The sequence below is a fragment of the Pinus tabuliformis genome, chromosome 9 (assembly GCF_031772625.1).
Source record: "Pinus tabuliformis cultivar Carrire ecotype Pingquan chromosome 9, CPIR1, whole genome shotgun sequence".
Classification (NCBI taxonomy): Eukaryota; Viridiplantae; Streptophyta; class Pinopsida; order Pinales; family Pinaceae; genus Pinus; species Pinus tabuliformis.
The window spans coordinates 1,686,070,893-1,686,091,452 of NC_142307.1; the positions used below are offsets into that span (position 1 = coordinate 1,686,070,893).

The 20,560-nt window shown below is 35.7% G+C and overlaps 1 pseudogene; it reads left to right on the forward strand.

The window, feature by feature from the left end:
* Positions 1 to 14,426, forward strand: part of LOC149155357 (uncharacterized) — a 54,496-nt pseudogene extending 40,070 nt beyond the window's left edge.
* The last annotated feature ends 6,134 nt before the right edge of the window (positions 14,427 to 20,560 follow it).

Consider the following 20,560-nt stretch of genomic DNA (forward strand, 5'->3'; position numbering starts at 1 on the left):
CTATCTAGAGTATCTCCATCTATCTATCCTTCAAATATATGAATTTCAAAGTTAACTTGTACCTTAAAGGTGGCGGCACCTCTGAAGTTACTATGGTATGAAGATTCTTCACCCATTAGCATCTGCTGAAGGATCTGGAAAAAATTATCCATCATCTCATTCCTTTGCTGCTCGAGGGCTTCTTCGAACAACAATTTGAAATGATCACTTTCTCCCTTGTCTTTATTTTCTTCCTCCATGGGATTCCTTTGGGGTTGGTGAGGCTGGTCTTGCAAGGGTTCAACCAGTTCTAGTCCCAATTCTTTATACCCCACCCTCATTGGGAACATGCACAAAACAATAGAGAAAGAATAGATCACTATGATACTAGTGATTTGAATTTATGAAGGAATGAAATGAAATAGAGATTTAAATAAAAACATAGAGATACAACGAAATATAACTTTAATTAATAAATGGAAAATTTTGGAAAATGTTTACATGTAGAATGAAAACAAAGTAGCTCGGGTGATGGTAGCTTATCATTGAGAAGATATGTGATGGCTAGATGCCTTCTCAAATATGTTACAATGAGACTCGAAGACTTTTTTATCTTTAAGAAACATTAAGAAACCCTAAACATCCAAAATCCTAAGCCTAGGAAATGAAGCATAAAAAATTATAAGTCGTGATGGGGTTAGTTAGAATGTCAACTTTTTGGAGTCGTAAGTTTCGCATACAATCTCTGTTTGGCATGAACGATAGCTTATAAAAAGGTATATTTAAGGAAAACAACTTTCAACTACAAACGTGAGTCAAAGTTTTATTTTATTGTTTCCCCACAAAACATTATTTAGGGAATTAAAATGGCTATAGAAGTTTAGGACCCGAAAAATACCAAAAATAGAAAACTATTGAAATAGGAAATGGTGTCGAAAAATAGGAAACTAATAGAAACAATGTTGGGTATCCAAGTGGAATAGGTGGGTGGCCACCAATATCCACCTAGATCAATTCTTGAGATAATTTAGAAATAATCCCTATTACAAAAGCAATGCTAGGTCAGGTGTAAATCATATAGAGTATACTCCCAATTAGTTGGCGATGTAATGAACGATCCACCATGGTGAAGTGCAACTCGTGGAAAGAGTAACATATCACTGAAAGGAATAGGTTCCCACTTACAAATGGTCATGCGAAAGTACTAAAGAAAATCAAAAGAATATGTTTTCTTAAATATGGTGATTCCTTCTCAACATTGATGAACCTAAAACCCAAGAAAATAATGAAAAATTTCAAGGTCATTCATGTCAAACCATCCCATTAACGCTTTCTTAACATTATGAATCATAGATGGAGATCTCTATGTTGTTAACCCAAAAATCACACGAAGGAAAATAAGTTTTTTCTCCACATATCTTGTCAAAAGTTATATCAAAAAATGGGTGGAATACTCAAGCTAGTCTCCTAGTTGCAATTCCATAACCAACCATACAAATAATAGAGACAAATGGATGAATGATCATACCTCAAACCCTCATAGGTTGATGTAGTTTGCATACCCATATTGTAGCTAGAAAACTTGCTCCTATTCTGAGAACCCACTCTAACTCCTCCATCTGAAACCCTACACACAAGAAAAAATAAACAAGGATGATATTTTTATCCCTAGAAGTCAATTTGGGATGCAACATAAACTCAATAGAAAAAATCAATCATATTTCTCACAAACATAGACATGAAATGGAGAAGGAAACTATTTTGAATTCAGATAATAGAAAAATACATTGGGAATTATACCTTAGCTCCCCTTTCTAGACGTTCTGATCAGTAGAAAAGAGGATGGTACTTTGGGACACCAGGTCTACAGGAAGAAAACTCATACTGATAGCTATCTTCATGCTGACTCTTACCATCATCCCTCCCAAAAATCCGGCGTCTTAAACACCCTAGCTGTGAGGGCTTTCAGGATTTCTGACCCTGATCACATAAAGGATGAGATTGAACACTTAACCTCTGTCTTCAAAAACATTGGATACAAGGAATGGAGTATCAAAAGAGCTATAAGAAGGGCTCAGGATAGGGCCCTCTCTGAGCGTCCCCCTAGAGACAAGCAAGAAAATCAAGGGAAAGTTTACCTTCCATTCATCCATGGGATTACAGATAAGATTGCAAAAATTTTAAAGAAGAATAACATAGACACTCAATTTACAACATGTGGAACGATAAGGCAAATGATGAGGTCGGTTAAGGATAACATTGATCGACAGCAACTCAAGGGAGTGTACAAGATCGATTGCTCATGTGGCAAGAGTTATATTGGGGAAACAGGTCGGTCTCTGAAAATAAGACTTAAAGAGCATGCCGCTGACATAAAGAATGGAAGATCCCGTACATCAGCCCTTGCAGAGCACTCGTCCAAGACCAAACATCATGTGTGTTTGGAAGACGCCAAGGTAATTGCAAGAGAAGACAACTATCATAAAAGAAAAATCAGAGAGGCCATTGAAATTATGAAATTTCCTCAGAACCTCAACAGGGACAATGGGAGTGAAATCAGTGGAAATTGGCTTCCTCTGATCAAACAAATAAACCCCTCCGGACCCTTGGAAGCATAGGATCAGAAGATAATAGGGGGTCTTGCATTTCGAGAATTTAATTAATTAATTTAAACAAATAAATTTAATTAATTTAATTTAATTAATTCTAAAATAAAATAAATTAAAATATGAAATTAAACATAACTTCTTAAATGATTAATAATAACCAAAAATAACTTTGATTATGATAGTAAAATTAAGAATTAGATCTAATTACTCTCTAATAAAAATATTAATCAAAAATAAAAAATTTAGAATTTTATGAAATTAAAGTAATATGAATTAATTGATTTTAATTAAATTCAATGAGGTTATTTAATCAAAATTAATTGATTAGAATAAATTAATTTAATTTAATCATTTAATTATAGAAAAAGAAATTATAAAAATTTTAATAAAATAAAAATTAGAGCTTTAGTATTATAAATGATTTTCTTTATCAATTTTAATTGGTTTTTAATTAAATTCAACGAGGACTAATTAATTAATTAAAAAAAAAAAACCAAAAAAAATAAATAAATAAATAAAAAATATTTGTATTATATTAACTAGTCAAATTATTAATCAAATTAAATTAAATTAACATTTAATTTATAAATAGAAATTAATAAATCAATTAATTAGATTAATTAGACAAACTAATTAATTAATTAATTGACTGATTAATTAATTAATTGGTTATTGATTAATTAAAGGAAGGCGAAAATAATTTATAAATTAATTTAAATTAAGTAATTAATTAAATAAAAATAAAAAGAATTAATTAGTTAATAAATAAAGTACAAAATTAATAAAATAAAATTAATTAATCTTTTTTGTTCATGATTAAAATAATTAACCTAAACTAATAATGAATAATTAAATGATTAATTAAAGTTTTTATAAAACTTTTATAAATAAAATTATTATAAAAAGAAAATAATAAATAATAAATAAAAATAAAATAATAATTAATAAAAAATAAAGAATCATGTGTCGGCCTTTATATAAAATTAGGGTTCTTCTTTATTTATATCTTGGTCGCAAGGTTCTCTTCTCTCAATAATCTTTCACTCATATTCTATCTGTTTTGTCCTGATGATGGACCCCTTTGGGGTTTCAAACGTTGGCAGAATGAACTAGAAACTGTGGATAATCCGGATCTTGACACTACAAAAAACTTCCACAGAAGCTTAAAATCTAACACAATTTTAAACACGCTGGGGTCATTTGAGATGCAAAAGAAGAGAATTTTGGTGATTTTTCACTAGAACCACTGAACTAACTCTATGATTCCTCTTCTCACCCTTGATAAGGTATCACTAAATAGGACTTTGCCAAACTTAGGAGGATGTATCTGGACACTTAGGGCCATGATAAGTTAGGAAAATTCTTCAATTATTGACCCTCAACCAACTTAGGATAATATGGGTTAAGATAATCTCCTTAGGAAGTACCACTTCTCGAATTTTGATCTCCATCATTGCTAGGAAGAGGGTATGTTGTATACTAGGTAATAGAATGCACACACTCATGGAGTGATAGGTACATAGGATCCCAAGGATATGGGGGATATGGGCCTAACTAACTACAAATAAGGTTGAAAAACTATACATTCATGCTAGCAACTGAATGAGATTGACATTAGGTTCCTTGCACTAACATAAAGTGGAAAAATGGGTTATAACAGACGCCCCTTAATGCATGAGGTTAGAAGAGAAATGGATGGCTAAAATTCATTATAAAAATATACATCAAAATGCGAGGAAGGAGTCAAAACCAAGGGACCATATTAGAGATATTAAAATCCGAGTCTCCATCATAATAAGATCATCCTTGAGGTAGACATTCCATGCTAGGTATAAATACTAACTAAACATGGCCTCCAACTATACACTACGAATCCATGACATGAAATTCTAGTACGTGGACATGAGAAATACAACATGGAACCATGAAACAAGCCAAAATATCATAGCCACCAGTGAATACAATGTGCATCTGTGTCATAGTATACATTAGTAGGACTACGAACATATAAAAGAGAGGTTCCCCATAATATCCCTAAAAATACATAAGATGGTACAAACTCTAACACAACTTGGGAAGGGTTCCATATAAGACTAAAATTTTCCTAAGAATAAGGCCTTATACTCAATCCCAATGGTATGAATCTACAACATGCAAATAAATGAGATGATGTCAAGTATGGTAGCAATAATCTAATTATTGGTCATTAGAGCATACCATTAATAGATGTGAGGATACTCACCAATGCTGAAAATGGACCCCATGGTAGCTAACAGAATGCACAAAATGTGAATAAATGTGCTAACATCAAAGAATTGTGGATTCAATTGATCAAGAGTCCATAAGGTGAACCCATTGTTGATCAAAACAAAGTTTTCCACTAAGGACTACAAGTTCCAAGGTGTTGTTGGTTCCTAGATCGAGCTCTTAAATAATGAGATGAAGTTGACAACAAAAGATCCATTGAAAGAGGGACTTAATGCATTCCCCATCAATTGACATGGAAAAAACTAAGAGATGATGTGAATGGATGAAGTCACCAAGTACAACTGATACATGGATGGTTGACACAAAAGGTCAATAAGGATTGTAGATGACTAGCTAAGGTTTAGAGTTCCCTTAAACATGTAACAAGGCGAGACAAAAGTGACTTGGAAGCATTGAATAATAAGCACAATGTAATATCATGCAAAAATGCATGAGGCATTGAAGGATGCTCCATAATGACTGGAAGAGTAACCAGTCAGAAAAGTAAAAGGACTTATATGTATGGTATGACTCCTAGGAAAGCTAAAACCTAGCTATAAAGTATTGATGCAAACAGGTGCCATGTTCAAGGGTGAAAGGATTGAGACAACCATTTTGAGTGATAAAATGAGTAATTTAATTTTCCTCCTCTCTCTTTTTATTATTTGACATCTCCTTCATAGTTTAGCGAGCATGAAAGAGAACACAAGTAATCCCAATAGTGTCTTTTGTTAGAAATATGTTGTCATTGATGACAAAGGTAAAGTAAAATTGATGGAAAAGGAATTTATGGGTGCAAGAAAATTGATAAAGGAGCATAAAATTTGGAGTCAATCCTAGTTCCTAAGATCACTTTAAGTGCTTTTAGAAAGTGCTTAGATGGATAGAGCTTTGAAAGAGATTTCTAGTGGTATATAGAAGTCTATAAATTCCCTCCTGGATCAGAAGTCATTAATAGTCAAATACCCCAAATTCGAAGTTTTCATATCTAAAGTTGGTGTAGGGTCAAAATGGTGAAAGATTGGAACTTTTCCAAAATCGGTTGAGCCATTTGAGGTGTTGTAACTTATTTTTACCTATTGGATTTGAACCTGGAACAATGAGGTAGTGAATTATGCCCTAAGGAATCTTGCAAGGTTTGACAATGTAAAACCATCATGTATGGGGTTTTGTTCCATTCAATGCCATTCATGGAATACTCTTGCAAATGGATTTTCTTCTAAGTGAAAACTGCATTATTCTACTAGATGTGGCTGAGAAACATCAAATTGTCAGTGCATTTCATTCCATGTTTCAAAACTGCTTATGGCTGGGCATTGTTGAACTGTGTTCTTGCCACATGGTCCATAGTGTATATTTGAAGGTTTTAGAGAGCTTACTTAATATTGAAGAAACATGTCCTTCAGGTATTCATGTCAACACTATTCAAAATATGTTGATATATTTTAGTTCTCAATTTTTGGATACTTCTATGGGGTGCAAAACAGAGGTTGTTGATCGCACAAGAACATACATGTGTCAGCAAGCATCTGTTTTCTATTTTAATGCATTGCTTCCAATACATCCAATGCAATATATGGAAGGTTCAATTTGATGTATATGAACCAACTTTATCTCGATTTGCAAAAGAGGGTGGCTTGACAGGAATAAGTCCAGCAGAAGTTGCAAAAGGTTATGAGGTTCTCATAGTTATGGTCACTAACAAAAAGCAGGTTGAAAGTGCATTGTTTGGAGATGGAGGTGTTAGAAAACTAATAAACTTAAACAGCGATTCTGCATGCGGAAAGAACTGAAAAGAATCACTGAAACTTAATACCCAGGGATACGAGTTACCTCCAGCCATTGGTGATGTTTTGATGAAGGCCACAGTCCACTTACCTGCTACTTCTTCTGCACTCCAGCTTCAATCCAAGCAAAAGAAAAAGAACACAAGAATTCTGAAGGCACTTCCAAGCTCTGCTATCTCAGCTAGATGGTGTAAAACTGAAGGGGGTTGAGATATGAGCTTGGGGACCAAACAGATGAACATATAGCTAAGCTTCCATCAAGCTTCTAAAATCTATGTGTTAGAAAAACCACAAATCAAGGTAAAGATCAGATCAAAGTGATGGACCACTTCAGTAGCTCCCAATTATAAATTTAGTAATTGCAGTTGATTTTCTTAACTTAAGGAAACTACTGCAGTTGGTTTCCATAAGTTAAGAAAAGCTGCAATTCCATAAATCAAGGTAGCTTTTGTGTAAAATCAATGGAGCTTAACATTCTCCCACTTGGTCCATACTTCCAAACTTAATGTCTCAACTTAAAAACCATTGATAATCTGTATTAAGTAATAGATACATGAATCATGGCGATAAGTCCTCTTATGACGAGTATTATCTTCCATGTATTACTATGCATCTATTCTTATTATAATTTATGTGGCAACAATTTCTTAATGAATAAACCTTATGTTTATTCTTGGTCCTTCTTAAATGAATTTTCTCAAATCAACTTAAGGTGCACATAAATATGAGAAAAAACATCACAATAATTAAGAATTTCATTAACATTGTCCATACAATGAAAACCTACATAATGGAACCAAGTCCCATATTCAATACATGATCCTTGAATTTAAACGGTGGCATGCCCTTAGTCAAAGGATCAGCGATCATTAACTCAGTGCTGACGTGCTCAATGACCACTTTATTTTCTTTAACACGTTCCCTTATAGCTAAATACTTAATGTCGATGTGTTTATTTCGACTCCCACTTTTTTAGCCATAAAACCAGCAGCTGAATTATCACAATAAATTCTCAATGGCTTAGATATAGAATCCATAATTCTAAGCCCAGACATGAAATTCTTAAGCCATACACCATGTAAAGTCGCCTCAAAACAGGAGACGAACTTGGCTTCCATAGTGGAAGTGGCAATCAAGGTCTGCTTGGCAAATGTATCCTGATGTTGATTTGCGTGAATCAACACATTCAGCAAAGTCAGAATCTGAGTAGCCAGTTACTTCCAAGTTGTCCGTCCGTCTATACATAAGCATGTAGTCTTTCGTCCCTTGAAGGTACCTCATTACTTTCTTTGCAGCTCTCCAGTGGTCTAAACCTGGATCACTCTGATATCGTCCCAACATTCCCACAACAAATGCAATGTCAGTTCTTGTGCAGACTTGAGCATACATTAGGAATTGCTGATCTCTTAGGTCTAGTAGATCTTCTTAATGTTGTACCATCATCTTCCTGAGAAGTATGTGGTTCAACTTTTTGTTCAAAAGTTCTTGGCAACTCTTGAACTCCTTGATCTACTGGAATATCGTCAGCAGCTTGTGGAACTTCAACAATTGGTTATTCAACACCAGTTTGTACTTGAGGGGTGCTATGAACAATAACCAATCTTTCACTTGAAGTGGAAGGTTAAGATTCTGAATGATCTTTCTCAGAAACTATGTTTCTGGTTTGATCGCTCCCACTGATCAAGTCATTTTCAAAAAACTTTGCATTTCTTGATTCCACAATCCTAGTGCTGTGAGATGGACAATAAAATCTGTAAGTATGTATGATTTCTAATATGTCTGAACTCCTATTGGCACCTTTCTTTGACTTTTTGGTCTGCTTTCCCTTTATGCAGTCCACACAAGTCTCAAAATCAGTAAAATCTAGAGTATTAAGTATTCCTTCATTTACCAATCTTTTAATTCTATCTATGGAGATATGACCTAGTCTCAGGTGCCACATCTTTTAGTGCCAGTGTGAACATGCATTGAATCATATGTGACTTTGTTTTGTAAATTAATGCAGTAAAGACCATTAGACAAAATACCATTCCCAACATAATTAGATTTATAGAATAGACTGAAGGATTTTTCTGAAAAGTTTAAGGAATATCCAAAAGGTACAAGCCTTGAAACTGAAATCAAGTTTCTAGAAAAACTTGGAACATAAAAGGTCTTTTCTAACTCCAAAACAAAGCCACTACTTAAAGTTAAATAACATGTTCTTATAGCTTCCACATGCGAGCCCATCTTGTTTCCTGATAAGATGCTTTGCTCACTTCCCACTGGCTTCCTTAGGTTTTGCAAACCTTGCAAGGAATTCGAAATGTGAATTGTTGATCCAGAATCAATCCACCATGTGTTAATATTAACATTAACCATATTAGATTCATAACAGACAAACGAGATTACTTCCTCAAGTTCGGGAATGTCAGAACGAATTTCAGAGAAATTTGCAGGTTGTACTACTGCATTAAAAAATCACATGCTTATGTTAAAATTGAGGCTTAATAAACTTTCATGTTTTACCAATGTAAAACATGCTAAAAAGAATTGAATCAAATGACATGAAAATTGCCTATGGGCTAAATTTTCAATTCAAACAGATTCAATAAAACTTTATGAACTTTCACGTTTTACCAATGTAAAACATGCTAAAAAGAATTGAATCAAATGACATGAAAATTGCCTGTGGGCTAAATTTTCAATTCAAATAGATTCAATAAAACTTTATGATAAAACTTATTAATTCATAACTCCTGTGGGTAGGTTATGAAATTTTATCCTAATTAATCACATAAATATAATAAAAATTTCCGTGGGATAAAATTTATTATATTCAGTGTAATTAATTACAATTTAATGTCTAAATAATCTTTATGTGATCTTGCCAATCAATATATAATTTTATTTAATTAAAGATGCTGTGGCTATTCTCTAATTAATTAAAATCATATGGATCACTAGACATTATTTTGTTGCATAAACAAAACTTAACCAGAGAAAAAAATAATGTTTACTGAAAGGAGTAAGTCAAAATGACATTTTAATAAACTCCATAAAAGTGTAATAATTCTCCAGCAAAAGCAAAAGCAGTCAGCATTACCGAAAATGACTACAAATTGATTGTTCAATTTATAAACTTAACCCGGAGATTGACTGAAGTAGCGTTGATCTACTTTGCACTTGCATAGCAAATGCAGTTCGAAGGCTAGCTGGCTTGACTTCAGGCTCCATCCTTAAGTTTATAAAGCAACAAAAATTGACCAGCAAACAAGCTATTTTGCTCACAAAAACTTAATTTTCAACAACGCTAAATCTGAATTTCATGCGAAATAAACATAGGATCAAAACTGAATGCCCAAATTAGAAATAAACCATTTCTTATTTCTCTTTAATTACAAATGTTCATAAATGTAAGTTCAATGTAAATTTTACAATAAATATGTAATCAATTATAAAATTTACAGAGTGCCATTATTCGATAATGATGGGATCAGGAGATGCAGCTAACGAATCCAAGAACCATCATATAAACATATATTGAATAGCATGGCACATGCTAACACACAAATTGTGCAAGTCTTTAAGGCTGCTAACTGCACCACTAGATGTGTCAGCCAGAAGCCTTGCTATATAAAGACATATAAAATTAAAATGAGAACAAGTAATTCAAAATGTGGAATTTAATGATTGCATTTAGATTCAAAAAGAGTAAAATATATATAGCTACATTTATATTGCATTGTATATACAAACCCACACATATACACACACTAATATGGACTCTTACCAAATAATCAATATTGCATATCACTTGTGTAAGTTTGTTTGTCCATTATCGTGTTAACCCTTATCTCATGGGCATATAGGACCCATTTCTATGGCATAAGATCTACATGACCACCACGATAATGTCATGCAAACCCACATGGATCATATCATCTAGGCCCAAAGAGATGAGTAATATTCAAAGTTGTTTTAGCATATACATCATTGTGGCACTATTTGTAGCTTGGAGACCTATCAAGAACACACCTTGTGGGCCTTTTGGCCTCTAGACGGCTCATACATGCCCAAGTGCTTATGCCATTCAAGCCAAAATTATAAATATCCTTCGGATGCATGTCCATATAGACGCATGAACCAACATGGATATATATATATATATATATATATATATATATATATATATATATATATATATTTATGATTAATAAAATCCCCATGGATTATATTACTGTAACAAACATTTTACATGCAGAAATTATTATGTTTGAAACTAAACCCTTAAGCAAACGCTTTGCCAAATTTGATAGAATTATATCAAAAGATTCATATCTGGTAATTTCTGCCGAATAAAATGATCATAATTAAAATCAGGCAGTGTTAAATTTCAAGAACAGTGCGCCAGATCATTTATGATGTGCTGAATAAACATAAATAAAAAAATTGTTTCATGCACCATATTAAAGCGCCTTGGGGTTCATAGCTCCCACTAGAAAACACTAGAAAAGAGCATTCCCCTACGTGAACCACTATTGGAAAACACTTTGCAAAATATCAAGAGATCAGAAACAAGGCTCGCATAAAGCACTGAATAATGGATTAAATATATATGATAACGATTATTATGTTACCGATTCAACTGTCATTGTTGATTAGCAGAATCAATCAGTTATGATTAACTTGCATCGATTCGAAAACCAAATAAAGAATAGTAATATAAATACGTTTGCATTGATGGAAATTTTAATAACCTTTTGCCACCATGCGAATCACTGCAATGAATCTTACGGATTCACTGGATCGAATTCATAATTCCTATACATACTCCAAATTTGAACCATGGAACGCTAAATTTTGGGACTAACCTTGGCGCTTACTCTAACAAAAATAAGTTCAACAACTCATAGAAAAATACAACAACAGCTGAGTTTCATGGAAACTATAAAACGAGGAAGGAGCCATAAAAAAAAAACACAAAATGTTACTGTACACCTTGCCCCTAATTTATGAATTGTCATCATTTTCAGAGACGAAAGATAAGAACATGGAAAAACTTTATGGATTGCCCTCAATTAGGCCGAGCCATCTAGTCCCCCATACACAGCAATAATAATTGAAGTTTTGTATGGATCGGATTCGCGGGAAGACAAAGAACTCTTGCCCACAAATTACCCTAAGATTTGAGCTATTTCATAAACTGCGTCATTAATGCGCGCTGGCAATATATGAGCCTTGAGATAACAGGCGGATTCAAAATTCCCCTGTTTTTAAGGTTTTGACGATGTAAATCGCCCGGGACAAATCTGCAGATAAAATATATTTTCTGCAAACAAAATTTCCTCTAAATTTCTGATAAAAGGATCATTTGTAGCCAATAATCGTCCCAATACAACATCTATCAGAAAATTTATAAAGGAAATTGAACGAAAATTCAAAGAAAATTCAACCTTTTGTTTTGCATACACTTGCGCGCGATCGACTCTGACTTCCAACAACAAAATGGTGATAGTTGCATAGAACGAGGATATTGGCCAATGCACATAATACACAGGTCATGTATACGACCCACGGTTTGCGCAAAAGGAAATAAATTATGGAACGAAATGGTAGATCGAAATTTGTTTCTTGGCCAACACACAGCAAGGCAGAGGTAAAAGGGCTCTGATACCAACTGTTAGAAAACTAATAAACTTAAACAACGATTCTGCATGCGGAAAGAACTGAAAAGAATCACTGAAACTTAATACCCAGGGATACGAGTTACCTCCAGCCATTGGTGATGTTTTGATGAAGGCCACAGTCCACTTGCCTGCTACTTCTTCTGCACTCCAGCTTCAATCCAAGCAAAAGAAAAAGAACACAAGAATTCTGAAGGCACTTCCAAGCTCTGTTATCTCAGCTAGATGGTGTAAAACTGAAGGGGGTTGAGATATGATCTTGGGGACCAAACAGATGAACATATAGCTAAGCTTCCATCAAGCTTCTAAAAGCTATGTGTTAGAAAAACCACAAATCAAGGTAAAGATCAGATCAAAGTGATGGACCACTTCAGTAGCTCCCAATTATAAATTTAGTAATTGCAGTTGATTTTCTTAACTTAAGGAAACTACTGCAGTTGGTTTCCATAAGTTAAGAAAAGCTGCAATTCCATAAATCAAGGTAGCTTTTGTGTAAAATCAATGGAGCTTAACAGGAGGGGCAGTTGCAACTTTGTCAGATGGGGCATCAATAGTGCTATGTTTGACTGTATCACCAGGGTTATAAAAGAACTAGAGAAACGATTGGCAGATGAGAGAAGGGACTTAGAGTTAGTTGATGCCCCTGTATCTGGTGGTGTGGTGAAGGTTACTAGTGCAAATCTACCTATAATGGCTGCAGGAACAGATGAAGCTTTTAAGCACAATGGTGCTATTCTATCAACTTTGAGTGAGAAAATATACATTATCAAGGGTGGAGCTGGTGCTGGAAGCTCTGTGAAAATGGTAAATCAACTTCTTGCTGGAGTTCACATTGCATCTGTTGCTAAAGCTATGGCATTTGGAGCCCGTTTGGGTCTGAACACACTTAATTTATTTGATATTATTTCCAATGCTAGTGGAAATTCTTGGATGTTTGGAAACTGTGTGCCACACATGCTATAGAATGACTACACCCCACATTCAGCTATTGACATCTTTGTGAAGGATCTAGGAATTGTGCTTCACGACTTTAGAGGACTAAATATTCCACTTCACATCACAGCAGATACACATCAACAATTTCTATTAAGTTCTGCTGCTGGTTGGGGTCGATTGGATGATGCTGTTGTAGTTAAGATATTTGAGAAACTAACTAGAGTGAATATTGAAGCCAAACTTCCTATTCTTCCCAAAGAAGAAACATTGGAGTCTCTTCCAACTCAATGGCATGTAGACCCAATTGAAGAAATTCATAGGCTGGAAGATAAAGGAGTTGCGAAAGTACTATTTGTGCTTGATGATGACCCAAATGGCACAAAAACTGTGCATGGAGTTATTGTATTAACAGAGTGGAGCATCGAGTCCCTTGTTCAATAGTTCAAAAAAGGCCATCATGTTTTTTTAATTTTTATTTTGACAAATTCTAGAGCTCTGAGTACTGAGAAGGCAATCTTGTTAACCAAGGAGATTTGCACAAATGTAAATATTTCAGCTACATCTGTTGAAAATATTGGTTACATAGTTGTTATAAGAAGAGACTCGACACTTCATGGGAATTTTCCAAAGGAAGAAGATGCTGTAACATATGTAATAAGGGAGACATATGCATGGATTCTTTGTCCGTTCTTTCTTCAAGGTGAGCGCTATACAATTTCTGATGTGCATTATGTAGTAGATAGTGACAAACTTGTTCCTGCAGGCAGGACTGGATTTGCCAACGATGCTTCCTTTGGTTACAAAGCTTCAAATCTTCTCGAGTGGGTTGAAGAGAAAACAAAAGGACGTGTCTCTGCTACAAGCGTTGCTTCAGTCTCCATTGAGACCATATGAAATACTATTTTTCATATGCTATTTTTCAGCAACTTTGCAATTTGCAAAAGGGATTAGTATGTGTAATCAATGTAGCCAGTGACATACATGTTTTTGTATTTACAGCAAGCATGACGTGTATCTACTACAAGCGTTGCTTCAGTCTCCATTGAGATGCTATTTTTCAGCAACTTCGCAATTTGCAAAAGGGATCCGTATGTGTAATCAACGTAGCCAGTGACATAGATGTTTTTGTATTTCCAGCAAGCATGATAAAGGTAGAGATAATATTGTTGGTTTTGCATTCCCTGGAGAAGAAATTAAAGTGATTCGTGCCAATGCATTGATTGGAGAGGTTTCTGGTTTTTCTGAAAGGTTGCAGAACTCTTTTATGTAGATGCAATTCTTAGAAACACAAATTGTTTTGAAGGATTTTGTTTGTCAGGGTGTGGGCGTAGTAGAGAAAAGGCGCAGACTTACATATAATGATTTCTGCTTGCAACTACTAGAAACGAATTTCAAGTTTTGTTGGCTCAGTAAGTTCGAGGTATTATTTGACTTGATGTGTTCATATTATGCGATGATGACATGGGAATATTTTTAAATGGAGATTGTAAGTCGTTGTTGGAAAAATCCTAAGTTAACGAAAGGGAAATGAATATATACATCTTACCACTACCCAAAAAATCAATGATTCACAACGTATTTGCTTTACATCGACAAAATATCGATAACATAAACTACCGAGAGCTTATGTTAAGAGTCCCCCAAGAAAGCGGTTGGGCCAAACCACTTATCTTGCAATTAATGGTCAAGATTTATTACGGGGCATCCTCCCAAATTTTACAAAACCATCAAAGGTTCTCCCCTAAGAAGTTAACTATTTGGGTCAGTGACGTATGGATGGTGACAAGGTCAGGTCTCACTTACAATTTTCCATTGTTGATGCAGCTCACCACCAACATGCGTTGCCTATTTACCTTTAACATGGATGCCATTATATCTGGGGCCACACACATATTTTCTATTACATTGCTCATATACCAACTTTATAGTCCAAAATTCGATTTTATATATTCTTAATATGTGAAGAGGATGGGGTATTATTTTGCAATGGAGGAAAATATATATAAGTTTTTGTTTTGTTTTTAAATCTTTTTAAAAGAGTGGGCAATTTATTAATTGCTGCCAAAATCAGTTGTTCGAACTGAGTTAGGCTAGGAGGGGGAATAAAAGTTGAAAATCAAGATATTGTAAGGGTTTGGAAGGGCACATTCATTCATGAATGGCAATGTAAACAAAACATTCTCTTTGAAATCTGAAGATGAAATTGTAGTTTGATTCCAGCATTGGGAAGTTGCAGCGCTTGTTTTTCTCTTGAGTTTCAACATTCAAATTTATGTATTTTCCTCTCTTGGGAAGTATAAGATGCAGTTGGTGCTTTGGTTTAGTTTTTGATGAATTTACTTAATTGTACTCACTAAAATTAATCTTGAAGCCCTTAATGAAGAGCTCCACATCCAGGAATTTAATTTATATTCTCTCATTCTTACATTATTCTTTCTACGGGGTTAAAGCACAGACTCTTAATTGCCTATGCCAAAACACAGTCTCTTCCATTTTTTCCTATGCACCTCCACCCTGCAATTCTCATAGCCTCTCTCCCATTCTACTTTGGAAAGCTGGGGTATAGGAACTAGAAAATTTGCTTGCAAGCCCTCATGACTTGCCCTTCCTTCCATTGGTTTCAAATTATTTTTAATTAATCTGAAGATGTCTCGGGTACGGGTTCCCCATAGCCAGGAACTGTCTCCTAAGATACAAAAGAAGGAGCAGCTAACGGAGAGCCAAGAGGATGTGGTCGAATGGCACAAAAATAGAACAAGATTTCATTAGCTAGCAGAGGAGCTCATGTCCACACAATCCTAGTGGAGTTTCCATGGATGGTTCAAAAATCCGCACTAAGGAGAACTCCCGGGATGACAGGGAACTCAGAGTATTTGGCCAAAAGAGCTAGTAGGCAGACATGCATTGATTGGTGCAGTTGATTTAAGAGGTCCCCACATGACAACTCATCCCAGGATACCTTCCCCAAAAGTATAAAGTTGCACATAATGGAACTCCCGCGAGATGACTCAGAGTCAGGAATATGTCGAACCAACAAAAAAGAATATATAGGCACCTTTATTGGGGGAGTTTATATTTGGATGTCCCCATAGAACAACTCATCCTAAGAGGCATTCCCCAAAAGAAATAAAAGGATGAAAAAATGAGATCACCCGGGATGACTCGATACCAAGAAGACGTGGAAGTGATGTTGCATGTAGAGAGAACATTTATTGGTTAGCAGAGGGTCCATAGGATAGCTCATCCCAGAGGTCCATTCTCAGAAGTGTTAAGATAGGCGCAGTTCAAAGACATCTAGGATGACAGGGCATTGAGCATATGTGGTAGTCGACAAAATGGTGAATAGGCCTGGGACCTTTTAATTTAATAAAGGAAATCCTCACAAAACCAAGTTGTCAGACCCGTACTTTCTCCGTGTTAGCACACAACATGAATTAATAGTAGAAGGACAAGTGGAAAACTTGGTGTTAGATGATGTTTGCATGACATAAGTATAGGTGATGTGGAAGTATGGACCGAAGGACACGTGAAGTGCATTTTTAGCATTTTTAGGTGGCCAAGTGGACTAAATATAAGTGACACGTGGGACCACATGGAAGGCACCACATGGAAATGATGATGTCACCATGAAATCATCTGGACACATCATCTTGGAAGGGTTAAAACGTGCATAGGAAGAGTCATATGAGATGATTTAGTGTCAGGACATGGTGGCAGAATAAGTGACATAACTACTCACCCTAGAAAGCATATGATTGGTCCACGAGTGTGATATAAGTCCCATCAATACATGCCATCTCGAAGGAGCCACCCCGGAAGAAAATAAAATGTGCATGTTAATGCCCTCTAGGCTAACTAGGCTCCGGGATAGGTAGAGGTACACGACGACTTATGGAGTAGAGTTGAAGACCACTATTTATAAGGCACGTGGATAGTGGGTTCCCACAAGAACTTATAATCCTAGAAGCGTTGCCACAGATGATAACATAAAGAGTGCAATTTAGGTAGCTTAGGGCTAACTTAGTGTAAGGAAACAATGGCATGCAAAGTTGGAGACGGTGACCAATAAAAATGGTACAAGTGGAGAGCGGAGTCCCTCTAAGACACCTAATCTTGGAGCAGATTTGTCAAAGCCATTTTTAAAAGTGCAACATGGCTAAGGTTAGCACCAGAACTTTATTATATGTGGAATTATGACCAAGGGAATGGGAGTTTTAAATAAGCCCTCAGGGCTATAATAGAGAAGGGGCCTATAATAAGTTATATGTGGTGGTGTTGTGGTTAAAGCACTTTGTGCTATTTTCAAGGCTAAAGAATGAATGGGTCGACAATGTTTAAAATTTTGTGTTTATGCCATATATAATTGATCTGAAAATGTGGAAGAAGATCGTTATCTAACACTTGGAAAGTTTGAAAACAAGTCGTCAAAGCAACATGTTAAATTGATGTTCCTTCAAGAACGAATTTGTTCACATGTGCAAGTTAACCTTAAAGAACATAACACAAATAATCACAGAAACATCAGGAACAATAACACCAAGATTGATGACGGATTTCACCCCTCCTAGGCTACATCTCCGAGCCCTGCTGAAAAGGCTAGGACGCTCATATTTCGGTATTTAGAAAAGGTAGATCAATTTGTTGTTTTAAATTGTGGCTATTTCCTCGGAAATGAAATGTTATCCTATAGAGAACTCTTAGAATATACTTGATAATCTACAATCAACGTGTCATCTACAACAAACAAAGAGTCTCCTGCAAGGACTCCAAACCTCAACTGAAATTGAGCAATCATGCATCAACAATAAATCAGTCAGTTACCTGTCTCAACTTGACTTAGAGAGACAACAGTGCATGTACCAACTTCTAAAGAATTAGCTGCTGCAACTGTTGAATAACCTTTGCCGATGAGTCCGGAGCACACAAGAACCCTTGTTTCAGTTCTTCAAATGCCCAATTTGGCTTCTATATGACTCCAGAATGCCAAAAACCAACTCTTCTCTAGAATGGCTCTCAACACCACCTCTAAGCGTGACTTGCCTCTCTTTTCGAATTTATTGTTCTCTCTCTGGTGCGTTGATAACCTTTTATAAGGTTTTGGAACTCTAATTTTAGAGTTTTGTTTAGCACTTAGAAATTTGAATTAATTGGAATGCAACCATATATCAAAACCATATCATATGGTTATATTGTTACAACCATGTAACATATATGGTCTCAAAGTATTGGACCGGTGGTATGGTGTGCCCCATTTTGTTACATATATGGTTTATACCATAGTCATGGCATATCATTCATTAGACTGTCAGAATGATATCGTTGCAACCCGTGGCATTATGGTTACAAACATTAAAAGGCAGCGCAAAACTTATAACAAACATTTTAATATATTTCAAAGGCCCGACGATGATATAATAATCAACCCCAAGGCATAGCCTTTGATGAATCAGTGGTTATAAACCATTGTGGAACATGACATGGCTCCACGGTGGTACATGTGGATAAGACTGCAAAAACTCCAACGCGGTTATAACAAACATTGACGGTGATACATAAATGTCGACCCGTGGCATACATCACAACCTCCACATGTGGTCTAACATACTCCAGCAGTTTGGCAACATAGAACCTTGTCAACATTCCACCTCCGCATCCACTTTAGTGCTTCCCTATAATTATGGCCACATGGCTCTCATATTCCCTGGAGATAGACCCTTCGGGCTGGCTGCCTTCGCCAAATGTGCTATGTAGAGGTTCCACTATAAGTTCTGTTTCCCATGCACCAAGTTTGGTGGAGACTTCCCGATATTTAGAGTGTTGGTAACAAAATCTAGCAGTGTTGCTCCATTTCTGGAGGTTTGTTTGGAGCGGCACTTAACATACATTTGGTTTGATGGGGCGCCAACCCTTCCCCCCATACTCAATACAACAGGACTTGAAATAAAACATTTTGCCATTTTATATTAAAGCACGAGCATGGTGCAATGGTAAGATTTTGCAATGTGAGTTTGAAGGTCGCAGGTTCGACCCCGACCCTGCCACTCTGACCTTTGCATTGACTTCGACCACCTGCGTTGGTTTTGACCTGTACCTGTGTTGACTTTGACCGCCACATGTCATGATGCCAAGTTGTCACTTTCCCTGCAAGGCACTCTTTTTACCTGTTTGATAGAAACTTCAGAGTGCATTTTCTCCTTCATACGAAGGCCATTTTCAAAACCAGATATACCACCAAAATCAATGCAACGAGCTCTTCGACTTGGAACTAATTTCACGATTATATGGGACTGTAAAATTTTGAGCATGTCAAGAACTGTTGCTATCTGTGACCATCTTGGTCTTCAAACATTACATAGAAAATTTCGACTAGACTCAATCAAAATCGATCTTGGATCACACCTCCCAACAAAAGGACTTTTGGATCTCTAAAAGTTTATTAAAATCATGAATTTATTACATTCAAGCATCATTATAAAAACCATCTAAATCCTATTACAAACTCATTTAAACCTACTGATGCGACGGCAATTCATAAACAGACAATTACACATAAGGCATGAAATCTATGTAGTTCCAAGTAGGAGACTTCTTTGGAGACTTACATCCTTCCTCTGTAGTTTTTGTTGCTTCCTCTTGTCCTAATTGTGCTGGTGCCAACTCATGCTGCAACATCAGACATGTGCTCTTCAAATGTCCTCTCAGCTTACATTGTAGAAAAATTCTTTCTTCTGAGTTTGTACCGGTTGTCTTTTCGCTAGATCTTTCTAAGCTCTGTTTCGATGATGCCAAGCTTTTTTGGACTCTATCAAAGTATTTTTCATAATTTTCTTTACCTGCAGGTTCATGTCATCCTTCCGCAGATGAATCCTTGTAGCATTCATCTTCTTACTGTAAACCTTCCGCTTCCAGTATTCAACTACACAATGGTTTTTACTCCCACAAAAAGTACATGGATAAGTCCATTTAACAATCTTCATAATAAAATTTTGATTGTAAGACTCACCTTCTGAATCACTGCTAGTATGATTTGTCTGCTTACCTTTATGATCTTGTAGCTTCTTTGGAATTAAATCGAGATGTAAGGACCAACACCGATCTTCTATGCGACCTCTTTTCCCATAGTAGTCACATATTGATTGGTCATATCCCAATCCTTCATATTTAGGCCTTTCCTACATTGAGATTGGCTGGAGTCTACCTTGGCCATGCTTGTCGAGGCCTTGTCATTGCCGATAGCCCATCTTGTTCACCAGGCTTATACCCATTTCTTTGGTATGCTTCTCGAATGCCCCAATCTCATGATCTTTAGAAGTCTCATCCTTCTATGACTCAGAAT